This window comes from Pygoscelis adeliae, unplaced genomic scaffold (assembly GCF_000699105.1).
Source record: "Pygoscelis adeliae isolate BGI_AS28 unplaced genomic scaffold, ASM69910v1 Scaffold14, whole genome shotgun sequence".
Lineage (NCBI taxonomy): Eukaryota > Metazoa > Chordata > Aves > Sphenisciformes > Spheniscidae > Pygoscelis > Pygoscelis adeliae.
The window spans coordinates 19,569,519-19,596,991 of NW_008825109.1; positions in this window are offsets into that span (position 1 = coordinate 19,569,519).

The window sequence follows — 27,473 nt, forward strand, 5'->3', positions numbered from 1 at the left end:
TTCTAACAGAGATATAGAAGCTAGTATGGTTAATTCTGTTGCCAGCAATGAACGATGGTGGTAACAGGACTTGTAAGACTGCATGGTAAGTAAACAGCTGGGAAGAGAAACTTTGGCTAGATGGCAACAAGAGGACTTCCACCAATGGAAGAAACAACCTTGCAGCGCGAAGGTTTCCAGAGCCATGCATCAACATATGCGGTAAGAAATGCTACTGGGGCCACAGAAACATTTTAGTCCTATTCTCTTTAAGTTTTTGGTCCTGGAAAAAATGAGAGCTGGAGTCCAACACTGAATTCAGCCAATGCTAATATTTCTAATTACATGATCCTACCAAATAATCTGACACATGGAATCATATAAACACATTCTCTCTAACCTATATCCTGCAGGTCTCAATAGCATATTCTGGTCTCCGAAGTAAGTTACCATAATGTCAGTGGGTGAACTGCACAGAGACCAGGTGAAGAATCTACAGGAGACGAAAATAAAGTGGAATAGACTGCCTGTCATTAGGGACTCCAGCATTTACTCGCAAGGATCAACTTGTTTCAAAGCACTGCTGAAAAAAAGATTGCCTTAATGAAGCTGAAGTCTTACTCGGATTGTAAGAAATTATATTTTCTGTGTTTCAGATGCTTTGGAAAGATCTCTGAAGACAATGTGGTGCTTAATAGAGATGTTTGTTCTTAGTTACCACTAAGAACTAAAATATATTTTTGTTTTAATATCACTGTAGTTGATTCACATTGTCTCTGGGCATTATGAACCAGTTTTTCACTACACAGTGTGCCACAACGTCTCATTAATATCAATGAGACATATGGAAGCTTCAAACACCACTCAGCATTTGGCAGGATTAGGGTAACTTGACAAAATGAGCGTTGAAATAGCCTTTCAAAAAAAGACCTGTAGCACTTAGCACTGCAGTTGCATGTTACCTGTTGTACCTTGCTGAATCTTAACCACAAACTTCATTAAATATGATTCTCTACAGAGGAGGGATACATCCTCAGCTGGCCTCTAAATTATAATGTATGCAGGTAAGATGTATGTTTCCTGAAGAAGCAAGAGAGAGAACTCCAGCTGGGTTGGGAAGGGAAAGCAGACTCAAGAGAGACAGAAGCAAAGTACCGCATCACTAACGCAGTGACATCCACTGAACAGATTGAAATGGGCTAGAGAAACAAATGGAAGTCTGAAAGTACAGCGTGGAGCTATGGGTCCAGGCCCTTATATAAGAATTATATCATACAAAGGAAATAAAACATCATCTTGACCTACATTACTCACCATGCCATCCATTACAGTGGTGTTGCCAGACAAGAGTTAGGACAGATTTAGCCCCGTGCAAGTTGTCTTCCAAATGTGAGTACATAAGTTACGATATTCTGTCCCCATTTGAACACTCAAGTGGCGCTGAAGTGGATATCTGTGCCTCAGTCTCACTTTTCCACCAATATGCAGGAATGGGAATCCTCAGGCACCCACATTTACAAATTAAGCAAACGTTATTCTGTAACAAATTACTACATACTTGGAAATTATTTTAAAGCAATCTGAAAAAAAGCCTACAGGGGCTCTACAGATTTATTGCAAAACAAAAACAACATTAAACCACAACAATGAGAAAAAATAACATCATTTCCCATATGCTCAATGTGCAAAATGGATATACAGCCCTTTAGGTAGCAATAGTAATAAAGAAAAGTCATCTGGGTCAAATGGCATATTTCTATTTATTATTAGCATTATTTAAACTAGACTTAAGGTGTACACAGTGCTCTAAAAACAAATAAAAAACTGACAGATCCCTTCCCTGAAAAACATACCGTCTGAAGTAGGAGAATCAATGGATAATAACTTTTAAGTTTTTGCAGTGAGGAAAAATGTCACAACAAAAAACATGTTTCAAAGTTTTTGGCTATGAAGTGAAAAGCTGATTTAATTTTTTTTTCATTTTATTACAGAGCAAGCAGCAGTCTGGGTTCAGATGGGCTCCTCCACTAACGCAGCTGAAGCTACAAACAGTAATATCTCTAATTCTACCAAGGAAACATAAAACAAAAAGAAGCCCCACAAAACAAAAGAAGCCTCAGATCTCATTTGTTGGGTGCCAACAATGCACTATATATTTCAGAGGAGCTCACGTGGAGTGAGTCAGAGTTTCAGAGATAAGGCAACTCTCGGATAATCCCTTATTGTTAAACTAACACAGAGTATTTTATTAACCGCATGTCAGTTATTGCTACAAAAAGTGTCAAATCCTGCCTGGGTTTTTCTCAGGGTGTCGGCTGGCTCATACCTGCGAACCAGACCTGCCTCCCCTGTCCTTGGCCCTGGGCTCGTGCTTTCAGGGAGTTTCTAAACAAACTTTGAGGCTGCTCCTCATCACAAGTTCAGTGGGACCAACCCCAAGGGGGGTGCCCCCTGTGCCTGGTGCACCCCCTAACCAGCCCTTGCGCTCAAGGGGATGACAGCAGGGCAGGGAGCCTCTTCGACGCGGAGGGACCAGATGACAGCAGTGGGTTTTGGGAGCTGGAGACCTCTGCGAGTGTCACGTCTTGAAACTAGAAAAGTATGTGCAAGGGCACTTAACTGCTCAATTATCAGGTAAGACTTCACTGAGTGAGCCTGACACAATAAAGCCAGTCTTCTTGCCTGTCCATTTTGCAAGCAGATGAAAAAGTCCTGATGAATCATAAACTCTTTTAAAAAAAATAAATAAAGTTTAAAAAAGATGCAAAAAGCCAAAACCTCCATCTGTCATGGGAAATATCTGATGACCTTCCAAAAATACAAAAAGTAATTTCTGATGCCCCAGGACATAGCAAGATGTAAAGAAAATCCAGAATGGACAGAAGTGTTACAGTTTTACTGTAAGAAACAAGGGACATTGGCTGCTAAGGAGAAAGTTTGGTGGAATTACAAACACGGCATACCTTTCTAGATCTGTCTCTCTCACACACAGACACACAGAGTATAAAGGTGCACACACATGCATAAATATATAAAACCAAAAATAACACACGAAAACATTCCTCTTCTGTTATGCATCCATTTTTTTTTTTCCAATATTTTTCCAACTGCGATCCCTGACAGTACCTTCTAGGGGAAATAAGATATTCTAATCATCAAATTTACAGGACCAAACAAACTAGAAAGTAAACTTAATAGCATACAGCAATGGCAGCCAATGTTTTTTCTTTAATGACAAAGAGAAAGGATACAGATATAGTGACAGCATTTCATTGAGCGTCATAGTTCATAGAAACGTCCACAAAACAGCTGAATGCAAGAACCCAATATTACGTTCCCATGTCAAATCAAAAACTTTTTTTTTCCCCCCAGAGGTTTGTCATGGAGTATTCTTAGTATGGTTCAGAAAACTCACTTCTCTCTTTCACTGGCTCTGCTAGAGCTGAATGAAACGACACCAAGGAAGGCATTTGCCTCAGGTTATTTTATGCAGCCTTTTTCAATACTAAGGGCAAAAATACAAGCAGACCTATGAAGACTTCGCAGTAAAGCTCACTTCCACAGTTAAGGAAATATGGAAGTGTTCACCTAATGAGCAGTATGAACAATTGCTAGAAGTTGGACCATCAGCCCAAAATGCGCATGCACACTTGGCAGGTAAATGGGCAAGACCAACATCTCTGTTGGGATCCCTCCTCTGCCGATCGTGGTGACTCTGAAGTGCTCAGATTGAAGTCTACCGTCCTTGGCAATTTTTATAGATAGAAAGTTACTTTACTAAAAAACTCCTTCCATCAGTGGCAGCCACCGTATCAGTTTTCACTTGGGTCCACAGCTACAGGAGCCAAAGTGAGTTTTGATTTTCCCCTAGAGCTGGGCAGCCCCAGACGTAACACTCAGACTCCTCAGGCAGACGCTGTAAATCGGCGCGGTTCCCATAATGTCCCGCTCCACAGACTTATGCCACCAGAGGAGCTCGTCCCGTGTACCTATTTTTCCTACCACCATAGTATTAAAACACAATGCACAAAGAAATAATTTACATTTACAGAAGTGCAATACATAAAAAGTAATTAAAACATTAAATCTTTCCAAATAAATGTGACGTACACAATTAAACTCAGTATTCAGCGTAGGGAAAAAAATCCCCTCAGACGAAGCTTATTGATATGGAGAAGACCAGCTTTCAGGTCTTCTAACTAATTTTTATGATATCATCACGCTTTTGTCCACCTCGTTATGATCCTCTCCCCAGCAACCTGCATTAACTAGTCCATACTACTGGAAACATTACCTCCAGCCATGCTTGTGTGTGCTGATTTTATTTCTCTCAGTAATTTCTTTAATGTTGTGTGTGCGTATGGTATCCAGTATTTCAGCACAGATTTACACACCACCTCTGCTATTTCCTACATGCAAGTGTATTTCTCTGAATTGGATTTCTGAATATAATGTAAGAACATTTTGCTTACAAAAAAGCTTGTTTATTAGCAACATAAAACTGTCAGGTTTTTATGCCCCACTTGTAAATACCAGGCCACATTAACATAAACTGGCCAAATGGAGAGCAGGGGGGAGAGCGGGCTATCTTCCTTGCGACCCTTCAACAGGAGACCAAAAGAATAAATAAAAATCAAGCACAGTGGGAAGAGTTACTATTCGTTCTTGTAATTCAGCCCTGGCTCCAAAGAGGAGACACATGGCCTGGAGGACATGAGCGTGCACAGCCGTGGCCAGAGTCCCCTTATTTACTGCCTTGAGTCCCAGCCATGTTTGCCAGCTTGACTTTACAGGAGAATGTGTTGGCTCGTCTTGTGAAAATATATTGTCAGGCTATATATTTTAAATGCTGTCTACCCTCCTTGTAAGATTCAAGACCTAATCAATCCTTTATGTTATAACCAGGTGTAAGTCATAAAGCGGTTGTTATTACAAAATTTTATAGAGTGAGGCGCTTAGACACTCACGTGGGAGAGAGGTATATGAACAGCCCACTATGCCCTCACGTTTTCAGGTACTGGCATCAAGATTTCTACCTACTGGTCAATTTTAAAGATTTTTTTCAGTTACTCTCAACCCACTGGTTTCAAATTCTAGAGTTGCATCTGCTGCTGGTCTATAAAAGCAAAATTCTCCAGCCACAGAAACATCCAAATAAGACTCACCAGGATATTTCAGCTTGGAGGCCAAAGCTGACCATTGGCATGCCGTAGCACCCAATTTGACTTTGCACCCCTGTTATGGAGAAACAAGGGTAGAAATTAGAGCAGAATGACAAAGAAACCTTTACAGACTGTACAATGTGTAAAAGGTCAGATTATAAAGACAGTAATCTACTCTTGAAATGACAATCTGAAGCAACAACAACATACAGCAGTTCAAAATATACGCATAGACCTCATTGTTAAGTTACCAAAATGTCAAGGCAACAACAAATGAATCCTAACTAAATTTGTATAAGCACTTGTGAATTCATACTTATTGCAGGTTAAGACCACTTTTTTCAGTTTAGCTTAAATCACTGGAGTATAATTTAAAATGAGAAGGCCCATATAGATTTACCTAAACTCATTTCACTACCAAGAAAAATTAAACAAATGCAATAAGTTATTGCAAAGAGTTAAACTCTTATTTTGTTTGACAATTATAATGTAATTTTATTTAGTTTAATCCATGATTTGTCTTCCCATTCACTCCCTGCACTGCAGAATCCCACCTAAGCTTTGGTTAGAAATTGGGTGCCCCACTTATATTTCTTGTAGCACTTAGCTTTTTGAAAGTCCTTCCCTGTCGAATTGCTGAACGGGCCCGTGACCTTGGCCTAACAGGGAGAAGATGCAAGCCCGCGGTGGCCGTCGGGGAGTAACGATGCTTGCACAGTGCAGCACTGCCTATCTAACTTGTCCTGCACACCCACTGAACCACACATCCCAAGGAAGGACCCCAACTACTTCACTTGCTAAACAGCAATTTCAGAAGTCTCTGGGTTTAAAACGTGAACGGATTCCTTAATAAGTGGAATTTATATGCACATTTTGCATCTGCAGTTAGTGTTCAAGCTGCCCGCTTACAAATTTCCTGCAGTGGCGTGTGCTCCTCTCACCAAATTCCAGCAAGTCACTATATTAAGTCCCGCATATCAAGCCCAACCTTTGGTGGTGTCTCATTCTGCTATTTTTGTCCTAGGTGGCTCTGCCTCCTATGTAATTTGTCACAGTAGTTGTAACGCAAAGGAGCCAGTTCCCACCTGCACAAATTGAAAAAAATTTAGGGCAAGACAAGATACCAGGTATCCGCAGCGCTATTACTATTATCTTGATAAAATAGCAGGGACACACATTCTGCCTGTCACAATTAAGGTGATAAATGCCTGTTTCTTTGAGGCTTGTTTGAAAGTCAATTATGCAGATTATTTCTAGAATACAGACAGATGGTCTTTTCCCCCATATGAGACAATCCAGTTGAACTTTGATATGTGCATAAAAATACTGTAATTTGTCAAGCTCCAACGGGGCCATTTTATCACAGATAACCAAAAGACTATATGGATTTTTGTATTTGCCTCTTTTCGATTAACAGAGCCTATGTTCCTTTTTATTCAGATTTTTTTTTTTAATGGAAGCTTTGCTATGTTTCATCTTGAAGCCAAATATTGAGCTCTGAGTCTAGTCTTCAGGTTTTGATTACCGCAGAAGGTTGCCAAGCGAGCAGCTTTTTGTTTGTTTTCTGTTAATTCTTTTTTTATTATTCACTTGCTGCAGTAAATCTTGCTTTTATTGTCCAACCACTGAAAAGAAAAAATGGACTGATTTGAGCACCTAAATAATTTACAGTGCAGAGCTTTTTGGAAAGACTGATGCAATGTTGACCTTCATTTTTTCCCCTTCTCTTGTTGACAATAGAACATTTTTGATTGACTTGAAAGGAAAAAAAGGAAGAAGATTGATTTTGACATGTTAATGATGGTCTAATGCAACAAAAGCTTTAGAAAATGAGTGTTTAATAAGACATGTTTTTTTAACAAAAGAAAAATAAGCTGTTGTAAGTTAGAGAATTATTATAAATATTTTTCTTGTCACTTTCATTCTCTAACAGCCCAAATTTCATGCCCCTATTTAAAAAAGGAGTTATATTTATTTTTTATTCACAGATGTTCTGACTGCCTGAATTCCTCTTCATCAACTACATAACAGGTTTGCTAAGCAATAAGAATAAATGGAAAAGCTCTGACAAACGTAGGAAAGGATAGTCTGAAACAGACTGTGGTAGACGAAGATCCTGTTTCTTGTAGAGACTTTTTATATCATTGTGGGCAAATGACTTGAGCTCCCAGGGAAACACAACCAAGACCTAGCTCCAGTCCAATCCAATCCAATCCAGTCCAATCCAGGAACGCCTTAAGCCTGCTTCCAAAGCAATAAAAGACCTCATCAACAGAATAAATACTAACTAACGTTGTAAGTTCATAACATCTGGAGTCAATAACAGATGCTGTCTTACCTCTTTGAGGCTGAACGTTAAACAAAGTGAGGTATATAAGACATGCCTAATCGAGGAATGCTTTGAGGTCTCCAGGTGAAAAGGGCAGTGGAAAGACAAGGTATTATTAAGATAACTTTTTAGGTACTGGAAGTATTCCTTGGCAACACTACCTAAAGTATATAGCACAAATAATTGGTAAACAAATCATATAGGATTAGATCCAGCCAGATGTTAAGCCAACAGGTATTTAGGTGGAACATTTTACCTACTTTTGCTGTGAGAGGTGTAAGGTTGATTATCAAGGTTCACAAGGAGGCATGGATATCAGTCACCAAAGCCCACAACATTTCTGCGGAACGTATAAACATGCACTTCAAGCAACTACTCTCCTCAATCGATTTGCCAAAGTACTTGCATTATCTAAAAGTTTCTGTTCAGCACTTCTCAGTAAGCACATGCTGACTTTTGAAACAGTGCTTTAAAGAACTTCAGTTTTGCCAGGTCAGAAAGTTGCTCTCACGATATTCATGTTACTGGCTCCATTCACCTTCCAAACAGCAAAATGCTGCATAGTAACCTACCAGCCATGCTGGGCTGGGGCAGTCACCACTGAATGTGTCAACATTTTTATCATCTTCTCCGTTATGGTGATTGTTTAATGTCTCTGGACATGTAGTACCTTCATTGAAGACAGTGCAGTTACTCCAGATTTTCACTGGCATCACTAAGAAAAAAAATTGACTCCATATCAATAAAATACTATGTAAAGCTGGTAACAGATATTCAGCTTTTCTCTTGGGAATGTACTACCTCGTTTTCACTCCAGTAGAATGTAATACCAGCAAGTACTCGGGGGTCCGGTAATTCACGTGTTACTATACACCTGCCAGATACATAAGTGTACGAGCTCCATATGCTAAAGATTATTTTTGTATTCACTTAGAATACAAATTAAATTAGGCCATTATCTCAGTAAGGTTCTGATCCACCAAATATTCAATATCACCATAGAAGTAGCAAAAGCTGAAGACGTGCTTAACTGTTCTGGACAGGAGCCTAAATTAGATTTCCAAATAGAGTAACATATGTCTCAAATGTCAAGCTACACCCAAAGTCAACACTGTCCTTATGGACCACTTTGTTTCAGGCAGTTGTATTTTTTTAATTACATCATAATTTTAACACAACACAATCTCTCTTCTAGTCATCACCTACTTACAATCCAAAAAGACAAAAGCCCTAAAAAATAAGCAAGTCTTGTGCCTTTCAATTATCAATTCCTTTTATCTCCATTCTATCCAAATGGTCCTGAGACTAATAATTTTCCTTGTACGAATAACGTTATGTATGCATGGTAAGCACAAATGTATTCTAGGACTGCTTATTTCCATGATTTCTGATGCTCACAAAAAAATTTGCACATGTGGTGAGGTCTCCTTAAAGATCAAGAAGGCTAAACAATAACAGGTTATACTGAATTTGGACAGTTTACATGCAGAAAGAATGTGAAGCCTGAAAAACTCACATGGCCTGTAAATCTATAAAAGGAAACACACCTCTTTTTAATGAGCCTCTATTCACAGCAAGTAATTGAAAGATCAAGGTTGTAAACAGGGCATCTCAGTGGCCTTAAACTTCTCCAGGGAATGTGTTCATATAACAGGATCATCTTTATAATTGGCTGTGTCTACATTGTTTTCCATGACTGTTTGGCATGAGCAGAGGCTCATTTAGGCTATTGGATGTTGGATCAAACCTCACAAGCGTTCTCAGTTCCTCTCCTTCTCTGCTTTGTCTGAGACAAAGAGTTTGCCACTGTCCTAAGATAAAATGGAACTACATTTAACCGGTTCTTCATCCAGGCTGTTAGCACCTTGCAGGCCAGCGAGCCTAACTGGGAGCATTCAAACACACATACACAACTGCATTCTCTGCTTTAACATGCCAAACAACAAATATTCAAAAAACAAATTTGTTGATGGAAATGTGGAGGGTGAGAAGGACCACTGGCTTCAACAAGGCAAAGCCCGGGGCAATGGCAACATGACACGGCCTCTGTTCGTGAGTCCGGTTCTCCCTCCTCCTCTAACCCACTCATCTTCTCTGGCCAAATGGTGATCAGCCATTGAGCCGCAATCCTTTCACGCAAGTCCCCAGTAACTGGGGTTTTCATATGATCTGGCTGGTGAACCTGATCTGCTTAGTTTCTAAGTTCACCCAAGCTCAAACTCACTCACTACAGCTATACTCGCATATGAAGTACTTCTTGAATTTAACAATGAAGGATGAAACTCCATAGCGTGGAACATATTATATAAAATTGGACCGAGCGCCAATTTATATAAATCAATAAGTCTCAGTAAAGGCAATGAACTTACTAGGTCAACAGAATACCTCAGCGTGTGTGTAAACTGTAACATTTCCACTGCCTGCCTTCATAAATTTGGCTGCGTAGCCTGCATAAGCGTATTTTAATGTGACCCCCTTGTATCCACTGTTTGCCACAACATTACACCATGCCACTGCAGGCAAAATGCTAGGAGAGTGAATGCATGAACAACATTCAACTCATACTTGGAAAAGTACATTGTAGTGCCTCAGTATTTTCAGGAGAGAAAGCACAGAACATGAAAGGATGAGCATACGCTAAGAGAGAAAGAATATACAAGACGACAAATGAAAGTTTTTCAACTTATTTTTGAAAGCACATTGTAGGCAGGAGAAGATGCTAGTGACAAGCATTTTCAATAAACCAAATTCATTATCATCAAGTAAAGGAATCAAAAATTCTTGAACCTTGCACATCCTTAAAGCTACTTGTTGTCTATTTTCAATTGTGTTTAAGTTTACAAGGACAAATCAGACCTTTGAAACTAACAATTTCATTTTTAAGGGTGTCCTTGAAAGACTGCAGCCATATACAAATAAGTTACAGGATACAAAAGAAAGCCACGTAAATAACAAAAAACTAAGGGTGAATGTCAGCAATTGAAAACATACATGCAACAGCTGCAAAATAAATTACTATAGTGAAAGCCGCTCCTCAGACTCAAGAGCTCATATGGCAGTCTTTTAAAGGTCAACACTGAAGTCAGTCACATTGGAAAAGAAGTCCAAGAGTATGAAATCCAGTGTTCAAATGGTTTCTTTGCCCAGGGGTCCTTATTAGAAAGGTAATCTCTTTTCTATCACTATTTAATAACATATCATCACTTTGTGAAGTGCTTTAAAATACCTGGAGTACAAAAGATGATATTTAAAACCAATTCATTCTATTCCATCCCAAACAATACATAAAAAAACTGGAAAGAATAGGATAAAGATGTTAATTTTACTGACAATTTTGTAACGCTCCTTGAGAGGGAGCAAACAGCCATAACTCCAAAACTACACTGTAACCACAGGACATTTTATCACGTGAAAAGCACCAAGTGATGATAATTTCTCCACTGACTTTAATTAAGATTCTTGGAGACTCTCTCACACTCTCCTTCCTGCTCTCTTTGTTATTAAAAAAAAAAGTGAAGTTACCCCCCAGGTGAATTTTGCCAAATGCTCGTAGTTCCAGTGTCAGAATCATGCCTCGCATAATGGAAAGTTTACATGAAAAGTCAAGGTTTTGATGAATGTCACGCTTGAAAGCCAATTAAGTGGGCTGAAAGGAAGACACAATTTCCCATTGTCTAATTGCCTCACAGCACCTTCAAGGTAATAAATTTGTCACATTGAATTATTAATGAGAAACGAATATTTGACTTGCAGCCTTGAATAGAAAGTAGTTCATTATCAGTTGGCATTGTTCCTTCCAAATAAAGAGAGGGGCATGATGGGAGTTAAGGAAAAGGTGTCAGAGAAAGATTTTCCTCGCACCACTGCCTCACACACTGAATGCACCTTTTGGTTTAACATCCTGTAAAAATTCCAGTAAGGGGGGAAAATGATGGTGCGTCTAATTCCTAATTCTCTTTGGCCTTTGCAGCCTGACAAATAAACGTCCATCTGAATTCTCCAAAACACACTCTTTTACTGTATCACTTCAAACACAAAGGTTGTAAATTTTTTAAAATTGGCTACATAAAAGTACAAGGAGCACACTAAAGCAGAGGCCGGTTTTAGGTTTATGTGGCTCTTAAAGGCTTTCTGCCTTATCTCCTCTGCAAAGCAGTGTTCATACACGTGGGGGACACAGGTAGATCAGTATATTTATTCTTACTCCAGTTGCTGAAGCAAAGGTAACGCACTTGAAAAGTATTCATTTCAGCACAGGAGACCTTTATAATGGTGAAGGACTCTGCTACACAACCTGTGCACAATGAAAGACGACAAAACAAAATGAAATCTAGGTCCTTGGTTTGGTGTTAGATCTGCATCTGAAAAGGGAATTACGAAATAGAGTTCATGTGCCATATCTTGGCCTTCTCAACAGCCCAGGCTCTGGCCATGTAATGTCTGGGACCCCCTGTGAGTTGGGGACGGGCTCGCCAAGACAGCCCTAGAGGTGAGGAACCAGAAGCATATGTTAGGTTGCATCGCTGTCAGTAAGGCTCTGTGTCCTTCCTCTCCCACGTGGCGTTACAGTGCCCCTGGCACGGCTACACCAAAGAAGCATCTGTGCATGTAGCTTGCAAGCACGGTGGCTCGCACTGCACGAGGTGGGTAACACAACAGTGGCGTTCTCCTGCATTTTCTAAATGGAGAAAGAAAAATGCAAAAAAGGAAAGGGGCAAAACCATGGGCCACCAAAAATGGCTTTAAAAAGAAAATTAGAACAGTGCACAATGATGCTTACTCATGGAAATAATTATGGGTCCTGTTTTCTTTTTTCTGCTCATAAGATTGAAAATTTTAGAGAATAGCCAGAACAACATAAAACACCCAGTGCTGGTACTGGTTCTCCAAGAAGAGTTTGGATCCTGTTTACTCCCTGCATACTACCAGTTCGATAAAGCGCACTACAGGTTAGCACACCCCACATTTACTGCTTTGTCTTTTTGAAAGATATCATTAGCTGCGAGGAGAATTCCTTGCATTCAGAAGGTACCCGGGGGAAAGAGGAGAGAGGAAAGAGGCAATCCGTCTGTATCTTATCGTAAAGAACTAGAAGAAAACACAAGGCCTGCTAACACATGGAGACGGAGCACTTGCATATATTCAGCCATCGCTTGAACAGACATTTTCTGGAAATAGTTTTCATTTCTTCAGAAAGAACCGAAAATCAGCAATTTGAACCACAGGGCTCCAGTTCACAAATTCAGGAGGATTTGTTCATGACTCCAAGATAGCAAGCCCTTTCCTTTTTGATCTCAAGATCAGTAAAATCAGCTTCTTTGGTGCCTGACCATCACAGAACTCAAATGGTCCACCAAAAGTGTCTTTAGAACATCCTCTTCCTCACTTTATACTAGGATTCTCCCAGCGTTATTTAAAAGCAAGATTAATGCACGCTTAACATCTGTTTCCATAAACCAGTAATCACAGCCAATGACTGTAAACTCTCAGAGGGTCAGAGGGTCAATAGGCCGCTTCTCACCTAAATTATAACCACTCACCCCCAAAAGAAATCCTAATAACAGTTCAGAGCTCGTATCACTCCAGTCTGAACACAGCTACTGTGATTTGGGGAATGAAAGCAGCGTGGAGGGAGGACAGACCGCTCGGCGAGACCCCAGGGGCTCGGGAAAGCAGGGTGGCCATCAGCTGCTGGAAGGAAACGCCTGACAGCCAGTACCCAGCTTTGCTGCTGTAATATTACAGCATCATTCACTGCGTTAGTCGAACTCCAGCGCATTCATCGTGGTGCACAGAAGAGCAATGGAGAAACCAAATGCTAGTTACAGAGCTTGCAATGAAGCAGCTTTGGACATTAATACTGCTGTTTGCGTGGGGCTTGGCCGCAGCCATGTGTAAAGACCAAATCTTGCTCTCCTTGGGAAGAAGCTAAAGTGCTGTTAAGACTCTTTCGAGATGCGACGTTTGCCAGAGAGGTTTGTTGATCTAAAGAGGTGCTTGAAGGGCCTATACCAAATACTAGTGTGAGCCCTTAGCAAGAAATCTCTCAGATGCCGGCATTTCTGGCACTTTATCAGAACTCTGTAGGGATGAGAATGCCTTGGGGCTTCAGCAGCTTTAATTTTGCAATGAATTTGACTTGGTGCCTTTCATGTGTGTACCAATAAGACCTGTAGTAGAAACCTTAGAAGTTCATGAACAAGACAGGGAGATTTAGAGATTTGGGCATATAATTACTATAGCAACATGTGCTCTTTCTTGCACTACACCATGAGATCTTCTATTAGGCGTGCTGCAGTAAACCAAATAAATCACAGGTCACAAAACACAGCAATAAATCCTGCCCATATTAAATTGCAAAGTAATTAAAACTGGTATGGTATTTACATTTCAAATTCACTAATAACATCAGAGAAGATTCTGATTACAAGTGCATCCGAAGCAGCCTCTGTAGTGTTTCTTCAACTACTCCTAACATGAAGCCCTGCTTTTCCAGCAGCGCCAGACATACAAAGGTAGTTACATACATAAATGTGCAGCAGGTCTTCCTAAGGCTTTATAAAAGTTCCTTGCTTGGGTAGATCCCTAATTCCACTGATAGGTGTTAGTGAAATAATCATACGCTTAAAGTCCACTCTACAAAAACCCACCAAAATGGGCACCTTCATCTAATTAAGTTTTTGTAAAGCACCGAACAGTACTATTTAAACTGCTTATCGGCAACTTGATTTTTCATCTCTCAGTCCCACCTCCATCCGGGGTCAATCCAACAAACAACAAAAGGAAAACCAGGTGTAGCTACTGTACATGTATTGTTCAAGGGCCTGAGTGGTGCCAGACCTCTTACTTCCACTGTGCCTTGCAAATAGAAAATCTCGATCCCCCAAAATCTTCCAAGGCCAGAATCTTTCATTAGTGCTGAAACAACAAGCAAGAAAATTAATTCACTCCTATAAAACCTGACAAGACAATGGTGAAATACTCATTATTATCCCTGACTTATAGGGCAAGTCAAGCCTTTAGTCATCCTTGTCTTAATACACTCTTACTGCAGATAGCGAACAGTTTTCATCCTATTTCAGCATCTCCTACAGCTGATACACTGAAATTAAACTCAAGATTTCATTACACATGCGGTAGATTTTATTATGCCATCGCTTTTCATGTTGGTCACCTGGCAGTAGTTATGTATCCTCCTCAGAAATTGGGATGCGGCAATTAGATATCCTATGTTAGACAATGATACTGCTCAATCCTGTGCTTGCACTCTGTGCAGTGACTCCCAGTACATCACCAAGCCACTTGTAAAGAGCAGCCGACACCTCCCAGCAACCTATGAAAATGTCCTATTTTGAAACAATTTTACCTCTGCGTGATGTATGTTCTGTTTTTCCTTTCCCCTCGCTCTTCATTACTAACAACATTTGCATGAAAAATAGCATCTTCCTTCTTCAAAAAGTTCATCCACTCCTGCTGCTGCTATTTTTTTTTCTCTGCACTTGAACTCATAATCCTCTCTTTGTGGAGCTATAGCGGGATGCTGTGAAAATGACTGTGGTATCGGCAAAGAGGAAAAAAAACCGTAGCTGCTGCTGAGTTTTCAGGAGGAAGGCTGGGTGCCAGCGTTGCCCCTGGTAATCAACGCAGAAACCAAATGGGCAGCTGCCAACATGTAAAATTTTGCCACCCTCAGTAGCAGCTCTCTGACTGTCAGCGCTCACGGCTGTAAGTCAGGCTGGAATTTCTGCAGGCGTGCAGCGCATCCGCCTCCACAGTGTCACACGCAACCCAGAGTAGGATAACCTCCGCCCCTTCTCCCCGGTGCTTCACTTGGGGACGGCACAGATCACCAGAGTGGAGATGCCGCTCCTGAGTCAGGCACAAGCAGGCACCATCATGGGTGTGAGAGACAACCAGTGCAACACCTTTTCTCCAGCATCCCTGCTCTGTTCAAATCCATTTGGGAGACTGGGGCAGAGAGCATTTTTCTAACCCACAGGTTCTTATTCTGCAGAAGTGGCTGATTCTGGCCTCTCGCCCCCTTCCCCTCTGTGCCATGGGCCACCTGGTCCTGTGCAAACACCCTTCTCCCACGCTGACCCTCACCCTCTGAAGGCACCACCTGTAAAACCATCCCAGAGCCTCGTTCGCTCATCCCAGCCCCTTTCTCAATTCCTCAGTGACAACAAAGAGCCTCACAACAAGCAAGTCACTGCTACCGGCTGATATCGCCCTGTGTTTCCCCTGTGCCGTCAGGACTGTATCCGTCAGTTGTTTCCTGCCCCGGATGGTGTCGTCTTTTGCGCAGTCACCATCTTTTTGTCCGCTGGGATTTTGGTGCATGAGTAACGCTCCAGCTTGCTCTGGCACCAGAAACGGCGCACGTAAATAATAAGCAGGGGCGAAATATGAAAAGCACAGGCATATGCTCATTTCACTCATCTCCCACTGTTTTTCCTGGCCTTTAATCCCTAAACATGAAGCCAAACAATGAAATTATGTTTATGGTGAAATAAGATCTATGGGACTCAGTGCAGTCATTTTTCCCTGTGTAAAACTAATACACAAAAATGTTTCTAGCGTAGAGCTGGAGCATTCAACTTCCCAGGGAGAATGTTATTTCTGCAAGAACGCGGCCGAAGAAATTTACCGCGGCATAGAGGGAGCAAGAACCACCTACGTGCGGGAAAAAATTAGCCCAGAGCAATGTAAGTGGTGTGCAGACCTTGTGCTGGCCCTCAGCAGGGGCTGAATTTCTCCCAGCGTGCCCATTCCCACGCAAAGATACAAAGCATGTTGCTATCAAAGCGCCTGCCCCAGAGCATCACTGCAGCCATCAAATTGCTGTTCTCTACTTTCCTTTTCCAGGATGCAATTACTCAGATTGCATTATGGCTCCAGAATAAAGTGGGGGAAAAAAAAGTCAACAGGAGCTACTGCATGCTGTAAATCCTCAAAAGACGCCCTTGTCAGTCACGCTGTGCCTTCTCTTTTCTTAGGAGGAGCTAGCTGCTGACTACCATGTTTTCTGTCCCTCCCACCTTCTTATCAGGATTACTATAATCGTTTGATTATTCCGTTCTATGCAGCGGACAAAAACATCAATCATTTTAACCAAATGTTTTAGGAAGTTAAGTTTAGCTTTCAAAAGGTGGCTATTTCCATGAAATATGTTATTATTCATAATGGCTTTAAACAGAATCTGTTTTCCCCCAAACGCCTGAACACAAGTTGAGAGCTCTTTCATCTTCTGGTGCTCACCCATTTTATTTTTTATACACACGGTGGGCTGTATTCATCCAAGCAGCTCTGTAAAATACGAGCGATCCATATACAATGAACCTGATTTACTGAGCAAGCGTAGTCTCCTCAAACCCAGTAATATATGAACAGCAAAGCTGGCGGGGAGAGGAGAGCAGCGGCTGAAAGCCAGCCACCAGAAAAAGGTAAAATACTGCAAATGGAGAGAGAAGAAATGGGGGAAAGCCACAGGTCCAAACATCTCTGTGTGAAGTAATTATGCCTGTGAATTAACAAAGCGATAAAGCAATCATGTGCCTAAGAGACGAACTGTGGCTTTGTCTCTTAAGGTGAGGCGTCATTTCTGTAGCCATAGAATTGCCAGTGATACGGCACCGGTGGGTGTGAACGCATCCTGCGCCATGGGGCTCCAGGTAGGCCAGGCCATTTTACTTTGCTCCTCACAAGCATTTTACAGCTGGGAAGACGGAGGCCGTGACCCAGGACAGGTCCCTGAGCAATCTGGACACGAGTGCAAAGGTAAGCGCAAGCCACACGAAGGAGCGTGCCAGCAGGCAGAGAACCAGCGTGCTCGTCACAGCCCGGCGAGCACGGTCACCTCCTGGGGATTTATAAAACTCCACTTGCTTTAACAAAGCCAGCTCGGGTGGTGGGAGATGAGACTCCAGCTCTGCCCATGCCTTCCAACTAAAGCTTTCCTCTCACTGGTTATTAATGCAATAAACACAAAGGCAGAAAAGATACTTTAAGGAAAATCAATGTTTTTAAGATAAAACATCAATGTAATTCAAACAGCCTGAGTCAACTGCCTATAGTAAATTAAGTTTAAAATTTTAACAAACTGTCATGTAAAACCGGTGGTGTCTGACAAATTGAATTACAATAGTAATACATCACTCACAAAAGTATTATTGATAGCGACAGGAAGATATTGAATTTAAATTATTCATTTTTATTGATTAAACTGTATGTCTTCACCAAGAATGAGGCAAAACATCTGACAAACATTCGAGATTCATATTTTAGCTCCTGGAATAAATAGCTGTCAATCCACCCATGCTGGGCTTTCGCCTATTCCCCTGCAGTGGATCAAGTCAGCATTAAAACTTCACACGTGAAAAACTCTTCACCCACATTTCTTGCAGCCAACACCGAACTGCAAAACACACTTTCACTTTCCAAAGACCATTTTAAAAGCTGTTTCACTGAAGATGCACAGGCTAGTGCCTACCTGGGAGCAGCTGCCTTCCCCCACCCTACAATTCAGGGCAGGCATCCGACACAGGTGGGGCACCTCGGCTCAGCATCAGCAACAAGATGCCATCCCCTACGGCTGACTCCCCCGGTCCAGTACTAGCAAGGAGACTTCAGCTGGAGGCTGAACCTTCAAGTCATTCGACACAACCAGTCTGAACTCCATTCCCTGCCAGCAGCAGTGAGACCCCAAGCAAAATGAAAGGAGTAATTGCTTTCCGAGCTGGAAGACTGATCCAAGCCACACAGAGAATACTGACCCTAAGCAGCTCTAACACATGTAAACCAAGAAGAAAAATAATCAGGGAACAGAAAGTCAGGGCGGCTTCAATAACCAGCATGCACTTCTTCCCCTCAAATTATTACCTGTGAAAAGTCCTGGGGTTTGTTATTGCACTTAAGCTCCCTAGTTTCCTTGGCCAACTTCTGTCTTTTGAGGTTTTCACTACGATGGCACTGAACATCATACATATAATGGGAAAAGAAATCTATGCCAGCAAAGAAGGTGGAAGCAACAGAATAAATTTTAAAACTTCACCCAGCCCAAAACCAAGCAGCAATCTCGTATGGCAAGGAGGCCTCTTACATCCAAATATGTGCCTTTTTGTATTTTTAGAGACTTTCAGCCATGGTAGCTTTCACATGCCCACAAAATCCCAAGCTCTTCCCTACTATAAGAGAGGGAATGTCAGGCTGAGAGTTTGGATATGTTTGTGCTGTTGGATATGTTTGTGCTGTTAGTATTTTTGCTTATCTGCACAGTCTTAAGGGCTGAAGGAAAACAGATCAACATACATATACATCTGGGTGATCTTCATGCACGATGAAGGACTGCAGAGCTGGTGGGTGCTCTGCTTCCTGTAGGAACTCACTCTCACATCAGAGCATGGGGAATGAAGCCATCTTTTCACATATACGTACTGGGTAACCTACTCATGGGCTGTGCACGTCATTAACATGTACATGAATAAATGTCAAACAAACTTATCATCATAATGCATTTTCAGTGGATTTGTAGGAGAATTTGAAGTTCTATTGCCTTTGTCTATGTTCCAACGTAATAGCACAATGCTACAATGCCACACTTTGGGCTGAATAATCTTACTTGGCTATACGTGACCAGTTTTCCCTTTAAAACATTAGATTTGAGTCCTCATATAGCTTGAGCACACATTGTTACCAACCATACTATCATAAGATTAGCCAGCCTTTAAAAAGAAATTCTATTATTATTCCAGACTGGCAACATTTGCGTGCAGGTGCCAATGAAGAGAAGAGTTTGCGCTTCCACACATTTAGGATCTCAAGCCATGATCGGTATCAGCTTTTTGATAAGCCGACACAGCAGACTGCTCTCTGCACGCAGCACGTGGAGGAGCCCAAGGCACAAGCAGTTCATTAGCTGGTCCCAGGACACACAGCCCAACGTGGCCAAAACAACTCCGGGCGATCAGTTTTACCATTAGCCAGTGGTTCTTCCTATGTTTAATGGTAATGTTTAATTTTGTCTTCCAAAGGAAGGTATTCACTCCTGTTCCGAATTGTCAAGAGGGAATGGAAATGTAGTGCAACAGCTATGTGTCAATTAAATGTTTCACTGGAGTATTAATACAGGAGCAGCACACTTTGGTCTTTTCCCTGATCTGCAGAACAAAATGGAAGTAAATAAGACTATATCAAAGAAAAGCTCTACAAAGTTAACAATCAAATTTGTTTAGATACTAGGCTGACGTATGGGGGGGAGGGTTCAGAAGAAAACCTCTTCACCTGCCGCCAGCTGACATTTTTCTTTTTTACATGAAGATAAAATTTCTTTTGGTACAAGAAAGTTCAGACTACTACCTGGACTATTTCTGTCTACTTGAAATAAAAAGGAATTTGGTTTATATACTTGACCTTTGATAGACTACTATAAAATAAATCCTTTTCATTTCCCTCTCCCTGCTGAGTGTGTGTTTGGGCCAGTGTAAATACAGCACCTTTCAGCAGCTCTGAGAAACTTCAACAGGAGACCATGGAAAATTAGTTTGTTCCTAGCATTACCACGCCGTCATTTAAAAGCCCTCTGTGATCCATCAGAAAAATACAGCAAATAAAGAACCTCAATGTTTAAATGATTCACAGTCACTCTACCAAAAAGCAATGAATCCAAGATGTTTCAATACCTCTTAACACCTTAACATCTAGTTTAAATGTCCACTTCTTAAAAGTCCTAGTTTTAACACATTTCAGCTATTCAATGGAAAGATTCTGAACCATGAAATCAAGTGGAACTTCTTGGTCCTAATCTCCTACCAATATTACACAACTCATCCCCAAATACACAGTGGAAACCTGTAGGAGAGGCTTAAGATCAATCCCCAAAGGTTGATTGATCAACAACACTGGAATAAAAACCAGGACAAGATTTCTGGATACCTATTTAAAACCAGAGGCTAAAGTCTCTATTGAGGGAAACACTGAATGAAATCTGGGTCCCTCTGACTTCCAGTCACTGCAGACTCCCATTAGCGAGACTCTCCTATTAGCAAGAACCCACCACATACACCGCTGAGTTATACCATTACGTTGGTCATGGCAGAAAAATTAGCTCAGGAAACTTAAGAATGGACAGATAAGATGTTTTTCTGCTAACAGGTGAGTAAGAGTCTGTAACCGCCAAGAGGGCTGAGCAAGAAAGACGAGATTTGGGAGGAAAGCAAAGAAGTTGGAGGTCTCTTCCAACCTTAATGATTCTATGATTCTACAAGTTGCATCCCATTCCTCCAATTGAGGGAAATCTCTTTCTTTCCACGGTGAAGAACTCCCAGGCGTTCCTGAATGTCTGTTTTTCAGCAAACAAATATGAAAGAGAATCTAATCCTGTTGATAACCCCCCTTTTATCTTCTACCTAACCCAGAACCGCCTTGTGCCAAGTCTCCTGCGCTCCTATAAGAGAACAAAGTCAGCGAGCCCTTCCTCTGCAAGATTGTTTTGCTACCTGCTAGTTAGTATTTCCTGAATCTTTGTATTTCAATGAAAACCAATTAATTTCAGGGAGGAGTCTATAGGAAAATTAACAATTTCAGATCATTTTCTTAATTATTCAACAAACTCTGCTTGTTTAGCTTTATTGTTCTGCACATCTGTCCTATTATTCAGCAACCAATGCCAAAAATGAAAGCAGCTCTCCAGATCCTCAGGAAGTAAGTCCTATGCAGACAACCACAATTAAAAAGCCATAAACCTGCTGGGTGCAGCTCTCAGATGCAGAAATGTCCAGCTGAAAACATCCATATAGCCCAGCTACGTCAGCGTGCCTCTACTTACATCATCACACACAAAATTTCTGAAAAGATCCACTTTATCTTGAGTTCAGGCAAGTGAATAAGGCAACTTGTCAACATTGACCACGATTATTTCTGTGCTGCTCCTCTTATGCACTATACGCCGTCCAGCCTCTGTAATAAGGGAGTCACATAATTTGGGCAGTCTGTATGCTAGTAACTGCTCTAAATCAAGGCAGAAAAAAAATGCAGTATATGACTTTGGAATGCAAATACCTAGAAGGACCAAGGCTGTGTGGTCCTAACACCAGCTTTCTGTTTTGCTTTAATCGCTCTACCTTGCCACCTCAAGTTTCCTTAGTGTCATCTGTTATTTCTAGAGTTTTTATTTTTTCCCAGTGATAAAAGACTTTCCATCACACAGAGCTCTTTCCTAGACAGCAGCAGATGTTCTGTCTTGCACTGCGTGCTCTCTGCAAAGTCATTGAGAGCTGCGGGTCTCTGTGCCAACTGGGGCTTTACCTTCACTGCCAAAACCCAGCACTGCTTTAATGCAGCAGAACTCCAGTCTGGTGGAGACCCGGCTCTGTCATTTGTATCATGAGGAAAACTGCAGGGAGACGAATACAGCACTGACCTCTCCCAGCGAAGACCAGCCATGCCGTGTCTCCATTAGGATGTTACAGCAGAACAACAGAGCTTGCGCAGGGCCCAGGTGAAGGAGGCAGCTGCCAGGACGCTGCCTGTAGGAAAGGACAGCCCGTTCGCTTTGCATTTGCCCGAAGAGACTGAGACGGACTATTTCAAACCTGTACAGCCTACTGCTTTGTGAGGAGAGAGAGAGACGTGCAGGGCTGGCACAGGGGACAGCTCTGCCCTGCTACAGCCACTGCATCCTACCCCCAGCCCTTGGGACCCTTCTCACTAGGGTCTGACTCCACTTTTCTGTGCCAGCCCTACACCACTTGTTTTCCTTCCCTCCTCCTCCTTTCTTCTGAAGCTGTGGTCCCTTCCCCCAGCGCGCTGGAAACACAAGAGGGGAACAGGGAAGAACGCTGCTTCTGCTAGAGACGGACAGCTGGAGATAGGGGAACGCAAAGCAGGATTTCTGCAAGTCCCAGAAAGAGATGGAGGAAGAAAGGGGAGCCCCAGCGCGGGAAGAAGGGAAGAGAGGCTCCCTACCCAAGCCCTGCAAAAAACCCAGTTCCCCCATAGCACCCTGTTCTTGTAAGGTGCCTACTCTATTGCCACTGCAAAACACAGTCCCTGTGGCCGGGGAGCCATGAGGCAGCTGTGCTTGCACTACACTGACAGCACGCCCAAGCCACACAAACACAGTGAAAACACAGCTACTGCTGTTCTTATTTAGAAGCATAAATGTAAGGATTATGATTGGAAAGCACCAGCAGCGAATGACTTGCCAACCTTCACCGTGTGTGTCAGCGGCAGCGCTGGACAGTGATTCCAGGAGCCCCGAGGGCCGGCTGCAGCTTTAGCAAGCAGACAGTGCCCTCCCTGTGCCTGCAGCAGGGCTAGCAATAGCCGCGGCTGCGCGTGGGGAGGCTGGATTTACCAACGGACAGAAGCGGGGAAGAGGGTTTGCTTTATTTATCTTTCATCCTTGACACCTGTGCTACAAACTAGATACTTCACCCCTAAGGTGAAAGCAGCACGAAATTCAAATCACCAGAAGCAGCCCCGGGCTGATGAAGCTGCAGGGCCCATCGTGCCAGACTGAGGATGAGGCACAGTAACCCACAGCCTCACCCCGACTGTGCCGACCCTCCAGCACACCTGTAAAACACCCGCAACGTTCACTCCTGAGGCTGGCACGGAAGAGTGGAGCAGACCAAACCACTCCCCTGCTGAGGCTGCAACAGCAGCGCTTTTTAGTCTCACCAGCGCTGCCTTTAGGGCTTCAGATTCAACTTTGCACAAAAACAACAAGAAAATCTGGTAATTTAGGTAAACAGAAAAAGTGGCTTTGCCTGACTACAAACAACACTCGATATTCTCTAGTGTTCTGGCCGCATGCTGATTTTTGGCAATTATGAGCTGGGAAATTGCAGTAAATTGTTTTGGAAGATAAAATTTCTGGAGATTCCTCCTGTTTTTTCAAAAGGATCATGTGAAATTGCTCTTGATTCCACACAACACTAAAGACAAGGGAATAGCAAGTATTGCTAAGAAAACTAAATGACAGCTCATCCACTTATAACAAATTCTCATTGCTGATGGAGACACTCATGAATTTAGCCGAAAGTTATTTGCAAATAATGTCTATTTCTGAGGTTCTAGTGTTCACCATCATTTCTCTTAATTATTTCTGACACATTCCATATCATTTACAGCCCCCGATGACACTGGGAAATTAACTCTGAGTCTTCTTTAAAGAAAATGTGCCAAGCAAGAGAATTAGATGCAGCACATTTGTATTACAGCATCCAGAGGCCTGCAGTCATCAAGCCAGTGCATGCAATGACAGGGTGGGAATAATACTCCTATACACCTACGAGGGACGAGGGCATCCTTCGGTAGATTTTGCTCGCTCTCTCCAGTGTCCTTGCCTAAACAACCAAGGGAGCTCCTGAACTTCCAAGAAGCTTAATCAGCCCACGCTGATAGAAAGCCAGTCCCAGCATGGCTTGCACAAGGGGCTTGGAGAAAGGAACAGAAACAAATCCCCCTTTTCAAGGAACTCTCACCCCAAAATATCTGTCAGCCTGGAGGTGTACGAAGGGTCCAGCTGGCCCAGAATAGGAACAAAGTGCCAACCCTCGTTCACCTTTTCCTGCAGCATTTGCTCACGCTCCCTACAACACAATGGCTACATACGGAATTTTTTGACCCATGCAAGAATTCTCTTTATACTATCAGTAGCTTCAGGTAGGAGCATCCATGACATACTTTGGAAAGTTAATGAAATCTGCCCACCAGAAAGGCTGAGAAATTGTTGTCCTTCAGCTGTGTCATATTTACTCTCCAGGGCTATTTCCTTTTCAAAGCAGCGTGTGGGCAGGAATAGCTTTTCTTCTTGTGGCAGGTGCCCGTACTAACTTACAATCCATGGGCACATCATAGGAGGGATTTGGTACCAAAAGATAGGAACTGGAAATTAACTCTTACTGGCTTCAAATCCACTAAGTTCCTGCCTGCTCCTTTAGGTCTCTAAATCATCTAACGATCCGCCCCTGCGGGCCAGCCTGGGTGGGACACCAAGGTCTCTGCTGGGGAAAACAAACTTAGAAGGCTGCTTCTTAAGCAGGCTTTCTTCAAAGACACAATTACTCTCCTGAACAGGTCTCACATTTTACTAGAGCTTAACACCAGCTGGGCAGCTTCTTTTAAAGTCCATCTCTTCCCACAGAGAGCGGTGGGAAGACGATGGGACAGAAGACAAGACCCTAAAATACACTATCTCTTCACATTCATTTGAAAGTCAGACTGTTCGGTCCGACTGTCTTATCTCCCTCTTTTATCTGCAACCTGCAAACATTTCCACAAGCGGATTTGTATGCGCATAGATGTCTGGGGAATAGTTGTTCTTCAGACACATTTGAATGAAAACAAGGCAATATTATGCACAGATCAGAAACTGCAGCTCATCAGCACCTATTATCACTAAGTAGGAAACTGCAGACAGATGGAGAGACACACAGATGCAGCTACTCCATCAGGATGAGGGTGCTGCAGTGCCAGGGCTACACAACCACGGCAGCGAGGGTACCCGCGCCGGGTACCATGCGCTCTACGCCGCATGGTGAGACACGATGAGTGGTCGGAGCAGATCAAAGAGGGACACAACGTAAATGCAACCGCTATATCCATAGTGATAGCTGCCGTGGAGTAACAGCTGTTTCATAAGCATCATGGCACAGTCTCATTAAAAATTCGCCTTTTTTTCTCCTTAAAAAATCCTTTTCTTTTTTTTTTTTAAATGCCAATCTTGCTGAAGAAGCAAATCCCGTGATACCAGGCAGAGCAGTCTAGTGGTCTGCTAGCAGGACTGCAGTACCAGTACTAACGTGTTATGAATAGTCTAAGGAAATCCTTCATTCATCAACTCACAGCCTTAAATCGGTTTCTACAAATAATCTCATCAACTAATAAATGATTTGTAGAGAGGTTATAACTAATGAAAATGAAAAGGGCTAAACTCACAGAATGTTATGAATTGGTCTGATAGCACTTGATGACACTCAACAAGCAAATTGGCCGCATTAAAAATGGATGAAGTCACTGTCGAAGCAGAAGATCTGGCAAAAGAATGAATGTTGAGAACTCTTCCACTTTTCATGATTAACTTGATCATTTGATGGCCAGATCAAATCAAACCCATAAATGGGAGCCCTGACATGATTAAAACAGCCATGAAAAGGTTAAGGGCTGCTTAATTGTCTTACAATTCAGCGTAAGATTTAAGAGAAAAGTGTCACATACGAAAGATGAGCATTACGAGATACACAGAGTTAAGGATTAGGCTGGCCTTTTAATCTATATATCAGGCCCTGAAGACAAGGACTTGGCACAGACATGAATGTGACACACTAGCTTTCTGAGAAGACAAGATCTATAAGGACCCTCCACACCCACATTTCTGTTAACGTTCATCTTTTTCATCTGGTTCTACACCTGCAATATTAAGGAGACAATTACTTATCTAGCTTTCCAATGCATTAGGAGAATTATCAAATGCAAACCACCATGCAGTCTTCAGGTAGGAGATGGCAATAAACATCTCCAAAGTATAGGCATCAGGCAAAAGAAAAGCAGAGGTTTTAGCATTTTTAATTTATTGACTAGCAGGGAATGATATCATGGGTGTCTGACTGCAGATGGAATTGCTGCTTCACTTCATCGGTATAACTGTCAGCACTGAATCCAAGCAAAGCAAAAAATGTGACACCTTTCAGCCAAACTTAATAGGAATATAAATGGTTTGAAACAGAATCGCAATCAGCTCTACAAGTGAAACATCTAGGTGCTTAGAAAAAATTACTTATTTTGACAACACAATAAGTGTGATATGAACCAATAAGTCACTAAAGTCATCACTGTTTAGGAAATAATATAAAAATATATAGCTTTGCAGTTGTTTGGAAGTATGTCACGGATTTTTTTTAATACACCTGACAGCCAGTATTTTGTGTAGGCTCAGAGAAATTTCACATTTATTTCAGACTCATTATCCTAGATAAATCATAAACTTTCATGCTGCTTAGTCATCTAATGAGCAAGAGTGTGCATATAAAATAAAAGGCCAGATTGGTCCTTCAACACAACAGCAATTGTTTTCTCTCTCACTTTGAGTAGAAGTTTACACCTGAATTATGTCCATCATTAGAAACATAACTGAAAATCAAAGCGATACTTTCTTCCTTCTGCAGAAGATCTTGGCACAGAGAAGTTGCTTCAAATCAGGAGGGACACGAGGCAGTAAGGCTAGAAGAATACACAAGAAATCAGTCCTGTCTAACCCGCCATCCTTAACACAGAACCAGCTGGAACATAATCATTCCTGACTCACCTTTGCCTAAATTATTTTCCTAAAAAAATCCTTCAGCATGTAGACTCCCTACCTAGGTAACCTATTCCAATGCTGTGCCAACAACTCCACCCCAGCTTGCGAACACTTAGCAGTCTTGTGTCAGGCTCTAAAATTGTTAGCTTAAAAACCAAAAAAGTTTCTTGTGTTCTTTCACTTTCCACCTTAGTTTTTGAACCCTGAAAGTTTCTATTTCCCAGCCTTTCTGAAATATGATTTATTTTTTACCAGAAATTGATAGCTTTTCATAATCATCTGAGTCTAGATGCTGGAACTTGGGAAGCAAAAAATATATACTTCTCCCAAGCACCGGCACTATTCATTTAATTTCTTGCAACCAGGGTGGAGGGAATAATAGTCCATTGCCCTTTAACCTCCCAGTGCCCAAAGACTGGTACAAATGCTGCCCTTTGCACAGCGTTCGGCTGGACTTTGCTGGAGCAGGCCAAGGAAATTTACCTCTGGGAAACAGGCCCCCGAGCACCCTGCAGCACCCCTCATCCCCCCGCGGCACCCAGCTCTTGTTTTCATTGTTCCCTTTGCTACAAGGGACTATGCAGCAGCAGTTTTACTTTCTGTTTTCATTGTTCCCTTTGCTACAAGGGACTATGCAGCAGCAGTTTTACTTTCCGTTTTCATTGTTCCCTTTGCTACAAGGGACTATGCAGCAGCAGTT